Consider the following 9,686-nt stretch of genomic DNA (forward strand, 5'->3'; position numbering starts at 1 on the left):
GCACCTACATTGCTTTGGAACTTCACTCCTGAACAAGTGCGGAATCCTTAAAACTGTAGAAATGCTTGAAAAGGAGATGTTTTCACCTTGGCAATTCCAAAGGGATGCAAATCGCTTCAATATGCTGGGACTTGGTCTGTGCTTACTGAGCCTCAGTCAGTGCCACTCCAAGCACTGACAGGCCCTGCAGGTGTTGGAGTACACCTCTGGCATATCCTGCAGCCACTCCAGCTCCTGTGACAGGTCTAGTCTGGGATTAGACCAGACCTGTGGGGTTAGACCACAGGTCTGGTCTAATCCCAGACTAGACCAGACACCACAGGTCTGGTCTTGCTAGGCCAGAGCAACAACCTGTGCCAGTATCAGTTGCCTCTATATGCAGGAGAAAACAATGGATGTGAAAATCCAGCTCCTTAGAATGGCAGAGAACTACTACCCAGAAATGAAAGGAGGAAGAAGAATGTTGATCTGTGAAACCTTGACATAGACTTCCCCACGAGAGGCTACTTCAAAGATCCAAAAGGCACAGGTGGGGTTTTGGGGTAGCTGCCGTGGAGACAGGATATTAAAGAGCTGTCTACCTTGCCCAGCCTCTGGGAGGACAATTCCATTTCCAGAGTTGTTGAAGGTCAAAGAAGAGCAGATGCAGATGGTTACCACAGTGTTCTACCAGCATGTCCCCAGGCTGGACATCAGTCAATCATGAGCAATTGCACTGTGCATAACTTGCTTTGTACATAACAAAAATAATAATAATAATTACTATTATAGTTATTTCTTTTACCTTTCAGTCCTTTAAACTGCCCTTATCTCAACACATAAGCATCTGGGGGGGTTGGTGTGAGCCAACAGCTGTGTGGTGCTGAGTTGCCCGCCAGGTTAAAGCAGAATATGTTTGACAACCACACTCTAATAACACAAATCACACTTGTAAAAGTCATCTCTCCTGTGTTCAGAGAAAGGCAGTCAGTGACGAATTTGGTCTGCTTCAAGCACCACACCCCAGGAGAGACCCTGCTGCCTTCAGGAGGTGTCAGCCCTGAGGCCTTGGGAGACACCTCGAGGGAGCACAATGGCACAGAGCAAGCAATGTCATGGTCGGGTGCTGTGCTGCTGAGCTGGGCCGGGCTCCTGGGAGCTGGGGTTGCTCGTGGCAAGCGGGCAGAGCTGCAGAGAGAGCTCTGTCCAGGAGCAGCTCCTCTGCACAGTGCAGCAGGGCTGGGAGCTCTGACCACAGGTGACACGGGGAGTAGAGAGCAGGAGAGAGGCACTGGAGGCAGTGAGGAGAGCCACAGAGGGCAGCGAGTGGCAGGACATACCTGCAGACTCTTTACATCATGAGTCTCTGGCAGCAGGGCAATGCAGGTGGGGTTGCCAAAGGGGTCTTCTACAGCTGGCACATCCGACGGCTGATAGCATCTGTCAGGATGACTTTTACTCTACATTTAATGTGGAGTAGAAGAAGTTGTAGACAGTGGCATTTATAAAAGGGAATTTCCAGAGGAAGACTGGGTCTTGGTTTACCTGAAGAGGAAAGCTTTTTTGGATTCTGTGCTTTCAGATTCTTGCAGTGGAGGGGAATCTGAGTGAGTCTGAGCACACAGCTTTTGGGATGGGGTGTGTGAGCAAAGACAGGGAGGAGATGTGAGGACACAGAACCAGCTGCCAGCAGGGACATGGGCAGACAGCAGGGACATGGGCAGGACAGGCGGTGATAGGGAGCTGCTGCCAGAATTGCTGTGCGAGGAAGGGCTCAGGCACCTCCCTGCCATCCCCTGCAGGGCAGGCACCTTCCCAGGGACACCCCCTGCTCTCCTCTCCCACCAGCACAGCCTCTGTCCTCAAGCCCCCAGTGTCCCAAGCAGGAGCTGCCTCCTCTGCAGGCAGAGCTGCAGCACAGGAGGATCTGCTGAGTGTCTGTCTGTCCCTCCCTGGCCTTGCCTCCCCTGGCAGCAACACACTGGCATTCCTGCTGGCTTCTCCACCTGGCCATGCTGCTGCTGTTCTTGTTTCCAGGCTGGCTGGGGATGGGGGTTTCACATGCCCATGGAGTGAGGCCTTGGTGTGCTTGGAAGAAAGGGGAGTACAGGGACAGGGTGAATGGTCTGGGGATATGCACTTAGTCTGGATTCAGCAGTGTCCTGGTTCTTCTCGGGTGAACAAGTAAGTACAATTATCCTGCAACTCACAGACATGCCAGCAGAAGAGACTGGATGTCCCCTCTGAAGGACACTCTGTGTTAAAGGGACAGTCACTTTGTCTCTGAGGATCCACAAGGTTTCACTTGGAGTGCAGCACGAATGAAAATATACAAAAAAGAAATTCGCACAGCCCCACTGTGCAGTTGGGTGAATTTGGAACAGCAATGTAGATAATCACCTGATATCAGAAGTGAAATTAATCAGGGATTACCATGTTCCCCTTTTCTTATTGTTATAGGTGAGGACTGACTACTACGCTGACCACAACCACTACAATTCCCTGCTTCCAGAGACACTCTCAGGATACGTCTGTCATAACGCATGAAAGGGACCTGAGCAATGTCTTCTGGAGAGGCCAAAATTGAATTAGTTATGACATAATTCTGTACTATCTTTCTGCCTTTTTCATCCTTGGGCAGGACCCCATGCCCAGACCCAGCAAATGCCCAACAGCAGCTCTGTGAGTGAGTTCCTCCTGCTGGCATTCACAGACACGAAGGAGCTTCAGCTCCTCCACTTCTCGCTCTTCCTGGGCATCTACCTGGTTGCCCTCCTGGGCAACGGCCTCATCCTCACCGCCATAGCCTGCGACCACCGCCTCCACACCCCCATGTACTTCTTCCTCCTCAACCTCGCCCTCCTCGACCTGGGCTGCATCTCCACCACTCTGCCCAAAGCCATGGCCAATTTCCTCTGGGACACCAGGACCATTTCCTATGAAGGATGTGCTGCACAAGTCCTCTTTTTAGCTTTCTTGTTTGGAGCAGAGTATTGCCTCCTCACCGTCATGGCCTACGACAGCTGTGTTGCCATCTGCAAGCCCCTGCACTACGGGAGCCTCCTGGGCAGCAGAGCTTGTGCCCAGATGGCAGCAGCTGCCTGGGGCAGTGGCTTTCTCGATGCTGTCCTGCACACTGCCAATACATTTTCCTTGCCCCTCTGCCAAGGCAATGCTGTGGAACAGTTCTTCTGTGAAGTTCCCCAGATTCTCAAGCTCTCCTGCTCAGATGCCTACCTCAGGGAAGTTGGGGCACTTGTGTTTAGTATTTCTTTATTATTTGGTTGTTTTGTTTTTATTCTGGTTTCTTATGTGGAGATCTTCAGAGCCGTGCCGAGGATGCTCTCTGAGCATGGCCGGCACAAAGCTTTTTCCACATGCCTCCCTCACATGGCCATTGTCTCCCTGTTTGTCAGCACTGCAACAGTTGCCTACCTGAAGCCCCTCTCCACATTTTTGCCATCCCTGGACCTGGTGTTGTCATTTCTGTACTCGGTGGTGCCTCCAGCAGTGAACCCTCTTATCTACAGCATTAGGAACAAGGACATTAAGGATGCCTTGAGGAAACTCTTTGGTACCTACATTTCAGCATTAATAGTGGGCCCCATATCATAATAGGTCTCCCAAGTCATCTGAAAAAACTGTAAGGAAAATTTGTTGTAATTATTTTTCTTTCTTATTATTTCCCATATCTTTGATGTTTTGACTGAGTGTTATTCTTAAACTCCTGCCTGTTAATTATTTATTTATTCTGATCTAATTAATTCATGTACCTATAGAACCAGTCTCTTTTGTGTAGATAAAGACAATAACTAATACAGCAGAAATTCATTGGTCTCAGCTGCCATCTCTTCCCATCTCCTCTGCAGCTGGGCGAGCAGCCCCAGCACACAGAAGGGGCTCAGGGCCATGAGCCCAGCTGCCACATGGAGGAGAAGCCCCAGTGGCCCTCAGGGCTGCCCCTCACTGCCTGCTGGGCTCTGCCTGTCTGCTGCCTTCAGGTCAGGGCTGCTGCTTCCCTGGAGCCATGGCCATGGCCAGCAGCAGGACGTGGCCTTTTCACTGCTGCTCTCTTTTGGCTTTCATTTTGTTCTCTTGTGCACTTGTATTTGGGTAAGACCGTAGATCTCCTGTACTGTTGTTTCTGCAGTGGCGTCCCTATGGCTGCAGGCAGCAGCAGGCAATGTGCAGCCGTGGGTCACAGCTGGCCTCCCTGATACCACGGCAGTAACAAAAGGGGCTGCTCAGGGATTCAGGTTTTCTGGGCTTCTTCATGGAGCGAAGGACACACACTGAATCTCTCAGGGGGGTCTGTGAGAGACCAAGGACTCAACCAAGAGCTCCCTTTATAGTGGCACTTGCCCAAGCAGACAACAACTGGTCTTCAACTGATTTCCATGGGACTGCACCCCCTGCAGAGGGTTGGATGGCCAATGCCAGCCTGGAGAGGAATCCGGAGCTGTCAGGAGATGTAAGGGGATCTCCAGGAACAACATCAAATGAGTGACCATCCAAATAAATGCCTTGTAAAGGAAAAGGCAAATTTGAGGAGTTCTTGGGCTAAGGAGGGCTTTCGTATGCCAAGAGAGGTGGTGAAGAGCCAGCAGACAAAGGCCCATAAGACTATAGAGTAATTGAGGCTCTTTGGAGCCTCGTGGGCCAGGTCTGTTGCAGCACTTGTCTGCCATTTGTGCCCTTAGAGACACCCCATGGCCCTACCAAGCACTGCCCAGTACTGCTGAGCCACCAGGGCAGATGGAAAGGGGCTCAGCAGCAGAGATCCCCATGGAGTTCAGTCTGCTGCCCACCCTGAGCAGCACAGACAGGGCAGAGACCCCGGGGGCACCACAGTCCCCTGGTTCTACAGAGCAGCACTGCCAGCTCGGGGCTCTGTGGGGAACATGGACAAGGAAGAAATAACGGCTGGCCAGGCCAGCACAGACACATTGTCCTGGGTAAGGCTCTCTGGGAGCAGGGAATGACCTGGGGAAGAGCAAGGCAGCATTTCTGTGCCTGCACTGGTGGGTAAAAGAGAAAAAGAAAGCTCTTTGTGCAGACACCTCGGAGAAGGCTGCGCTAAGGCTTGGCCAGGCCTGGGGAGCAGGGCTGGCCCTGTGGGGCACAGGCACTGTGTCCTGGGGATCTCCCAGGCAAGAGACCAGGGCTCCTACATAGGCAAGGACCTCCATTTCTCTGCACCATGGACACCTCCTTACTCAACACATCCAGCAAATAAACACCTATTAGCAACTTGCTTCTTTTCTTCTAGAAGAATTGGGGGAAAGAATAGCAAATGTAAGTAAACTCACAAATTGCAAACCACAGAAGGCCTTGAAGATGTGCAAGCACTGCTCAGAAACAGTGACAACAGTTGTGGGTGATCAACATTGTTCTGGTTACGTTATCAAAAACAGAGCACCACAAGGGGCTGCTCTGCAGAGAGTATTGTGGAGAAAGAGAATTGTGGCTTGAGCTTAGGAGAAAAAAGAGGGTTTATAATCTTTGGAAAAGTGGACAGGCCACTAGGGAGGACTATAAGGATGTTGCAAGGATGTGCAGGGACAAAATTAGAAAGGCCAAAGCTCATCTGGAGCTCAATCTGGCTACTGCCGTTAGAGATAACAAAAAATGTTTTTATAAATACATCAACACAAAAAGGAGGACTAAGGAGAATCTCCATCCTTTCCTGGATGCGGGGGGAAACTTAGTTACAAGAGATGAGGAAAAGGCGGAGGTGCTGAATGCCTTCTTCACCTCAGTCTTTAGCAGCAAAACCGGTTGTTCTCTGGATACCCAGTACCCTGAGCTGGTGGAAGGGGATAGGGAGCAGGATGTGGCCCTCACTATCCACGAAGAACTGGTTGGTGACCTGGTACGGCACTTGGATGTGCACAAGTCGATGGGGCCGGATGGGATCCACCCAAGGGTACTGAGAGAACTGGCAGAGGAGCTGGCCAAGCCCCTAACCATCATTTATCAGCAGTCCTGGCTACTGGGGGAGGTCCCAGTTGACTGGCGGCTAGCAAACATGACGCCCATCTACAAGAAGGGCCGGAGGGCAGATCCGGGAAACTACAGGCCTGTCAGTTTGTCTTCAGTGCCTGGGAAGCTCATGGAGCAGATTCTCTTGAGAGTCATCATGCAGCACTTGCAGGGCAAACAGGCGATCAGGCCCAGTCAGCATGGGTTTATGAAAGGCAGGTCCTGCTTGACGAACCTGATCTCCTTCTACGACAAAGTGACGCGCTGGGTGGATGAGGGAAAGGCTGTGGATGTGGTCTACCTTGACTTCAGCAAGGCTTTTGACACCGTCTCCCACAGCATTCTCCTCAAGAAACTGGCTACTCTTGGCTTGGACTGGCGCATGCTTCGTTGGGTTAGAAACTGGCTGGATAGCCGGGCCCAAAGAGTAGTGGTGAATGGAGTCAAGTCCAGTTGGAGCCCAGTCACTAGTGGCGTCCCCCAGGGCTCGGTGCTGGGGCCGGTCCTCTTTAATATCTTCATCAATGATCTGGACGAGGGCATTGAGTGCACCCTCAGTAAGTTTGCAGATGACACCAAGCTAGGTGTGTGTGTCGATCTGCTCGAGGGTAGGAAGGCTCTGCAGGAGGATCTGGATAGGCTGCACCGATGGGCTGAGGTCAACTGCATGAAGTTCAACAAGGCCAAGTGCCGGGTCCTGCACCTGGGGCGCAATAACCCCAAGCAGAGCTACAGGCTGGGAGATGAGTGGTTGGAGAGCTGCCAGGCAGAGAAGGACCTGGGAGTGATGGTGGACAGTCGGCTGAATATGAGGCAGCAGTGTGCTCAGGTGGCCAAGAAGGCCAACGGCATCCTGGCTTGTATAAGAAACAGTGTGGCCAGCAGCACTAGGGAAGTGATTGTCCCCCTGTACTCGGCTCTGGTGAGTCCGCACCTCAAGTACTCTGTTCAATTTGGGCCCGTCGCTACAAGAAGGATATGGAGGTGCTGGAGAGAGTCCAGAGAAGGGCAACAAAGCTGGTGAGGGGCCTGGAGAACAAGTCCTACGAGGAGCAGCTGAAGGAGCTGGGCTTGTTCAGCCTGGAGAAAAGGAGGCTCAGGGGCGACCTTATTGCTCTCTACAGATACCTTAAAGGAGGCTGTAGCGAGGTGGGGGTTGGTCTGTTCTCCCACGTGCCTGGTGACAGGACGAGGGGGAATGGGCTTAAGTTGTACCAGGGGAGTTTGAGGTTGGATCTTAGGAAGAACTTCTTTACCGAAAGGGTTGTTAGACATTGGAACAGGCTGCCCAGGGAAGTGGTGGAGTCACCATCCCTGGAAGTCTTTAAAAGACGTTTAGATGTAGAGCTGAGGGATATGGTTTAGTGGGGACTGTTAGCGTTAGGTCAGAGGTTGGACTCGATGATCTTGAGGTCTCTTCCAATGTAGAAATTCTGTGATTCTGTGATTCTGTGAGTAACTCTGTCCAAGCCAGAACCAGTACAGGGACTCATGATGGACAAGAAGGCTCCCTCTGAGTTCTGGAAGGAGCCAGGAAGGTGCTAATAAGCACCAGGACAATTGAGGAAGCCCAAAGCCCCTTCTGAAGGGTCACTCCTGCCCTAGCACCTCCCAGGACTGACATGGAACTGGCTCACAGGCATCAGAGGGTCTGGGAGTCCAGCAGCAGTGCCACGGGCTTGAAGGGTCACAACCAGCTCATATCTACCTGATCAGATTCTGGCCCAAAAAGGGTGTGTTTTGAAGGTATGGTATTATGAGGTATGTATTGCCTCAGAAATTCCTCATCTGTTCCTAAGTCAATGTCTCTAAAGTGGATTGTGTGTTGAGCTCTTTCTGAAGTAGGTGACAGGTCACCCCTTGACTCCTGGCTGGGATCAGTGCCTTTAGGCTCACATCTGCCGGGGTCCATGATAGGGCAGCAGAAGGCACCTGTTTTGCACACAGTTTGTGAAATCCACTCCTCCTAAGTATTGGGTAGGACCCATAGGGGAAGAGGTCTTGGACAGGGGTTGTAATGACAGAGGTGTCAGCTTTTGCCTAAAGTCATCCTTCAGGACTGCTTTCAGTTTTCTACACAGAGGGGGATGCTGCCTCCAAGATGCCCGGGGGAAACCGGAGCATACATGAGGACTTGGGAAAAATTACTCTGGAAACATAGGAGCCATTCTTGAACCAAAACTTGTAGGCAGGACACATAAGTTTGTAGTGGTGCAGACCTGCTGGGCACGCTGTGCAGAGTGCTCCATGCTGGCTTAGGAGCTGCTTCTTTCTCAAGAACAGAGTAGCCAACAGAGGTGAGACAGATACCCCGAGATTATGAATGTCATGAGAATCCTGCTCCCAAACAGATTACTGATACAGGGAGTTCAGGAGAAGGCTGGCCATGAGAAAGATGAGATTTGGGGTAGGGAAGAGGAGCTTGGCCAGCAAAAATTAATGATTTTGAAAAGGTAAGAGGGTTCAGGTAAAGTAGATCCTGCTGTAAAACAGTCTTAAAACAGTCATGTGAAGCCCTTCCCCTATTTTAATGTGTAATCTTTATCCCTAAACCTAAATGCTACTCCAGTCCCTGACAGGGCTCCACAACTGTAATCCTGACCTCAAACTATCCCTTGAAACAAAACTCAGCCGATAGCCCCTTTCCCTTACCTTTACGCTCTTGCTCACCCTGATCCCTGCCCTTAACACTAGCATTAAAATGCTCTGTTAAAACCTACAGTGCTTGGCAGAAATACCCTAAACAAAACCCTACAGCAAAGAGCTTTTACATAACCTAACCACAGACCTGACACCCCAAGCAGAACAACAAATCCTACCATTAAACATTTGCTTAATCTCTACCCCAGAAAGGTGAGACCCAACCGCATACATGAATAATTAACATCCTAAGATCCTGTTCCTGTGCTTTAACCTCCTCACTTCCAACCCATGTCCTAACCCTCAACTTATGCTTTGGCCGTTTGGGGCAGGGCAGAAATTTGAGATTGCTGTGCAGTCACATGGCATTCAAAGATGAATGTGAGGGGCCATGGATCTGATCACATTGTGGACCACAAAGAAGAGACGGGTAGGAATGCTCTGAGGAGCTCAGCTCTGCCTTAGGCTCTCCTGCACCAGCAGAAGGAATGTGACTATGGAAATGACTGTGAGGTCACTTCTGTTTCTGCAGTTGATAGGGCAGCAGCAGGAACGTGTCACCGAAAGGGACTCTAAGGTCACTTCTGTCCGAAGTAGTTGACAGGTCACCCTTGACTTCTAACTGGGATCTGTACTTTTTGGCTGACATCTGCCAGCAGCCCTGGTAGGCCAGCAGAAGGCACCTGGCTGGCATGCTGACTGTGGGATCCTCTCTGCCTCCATACCCAGGAGGACCCAGACAGAAAGAAGGCCCACATATGGATTGTCCTGACCCCTCTGCTTGAGTCCATGACTGGACTGCAGCAGGCACAAGGCTTGTGTGTGTCTAGCCAAGAAGCTGCAAGGCCAGCGGCAGGCCCATGGCTTGGACGATGCTGGTGAGGCGACTTCTGTCTGGTTGGCTGACAGGCCTCAAGAAGGCTGATGGGTTGCGATGCCTGCTTTAGGAGTGGTTTCCACCCTGATGGAGCTTTCTTTCATAGTAGGAAAGAGCAGGAGAGAAAAAAAAACTGCTACAAAGTGCACCTTGGAAGGTTGTCTCTGGCCACAAGGAGTGAGAATTGTCCCTCAGAGTATACTGCTGT

The sequence above is a fragment of the Anas platyrhynchos genome, chromosome 33, assembly GCF_047663525.1.
Source record: "Anas platyrhynchos isolate ZD024472 breed Pekin duck chromosome 33, IASCAAS_PekinDuck_T2T, whole genome shotgun sequence".
NCBI lineage: Eukaryota > Metazoa > Chordata > Aves > Anseriformes > Anatidae > Anas > Anas platyrhynchos.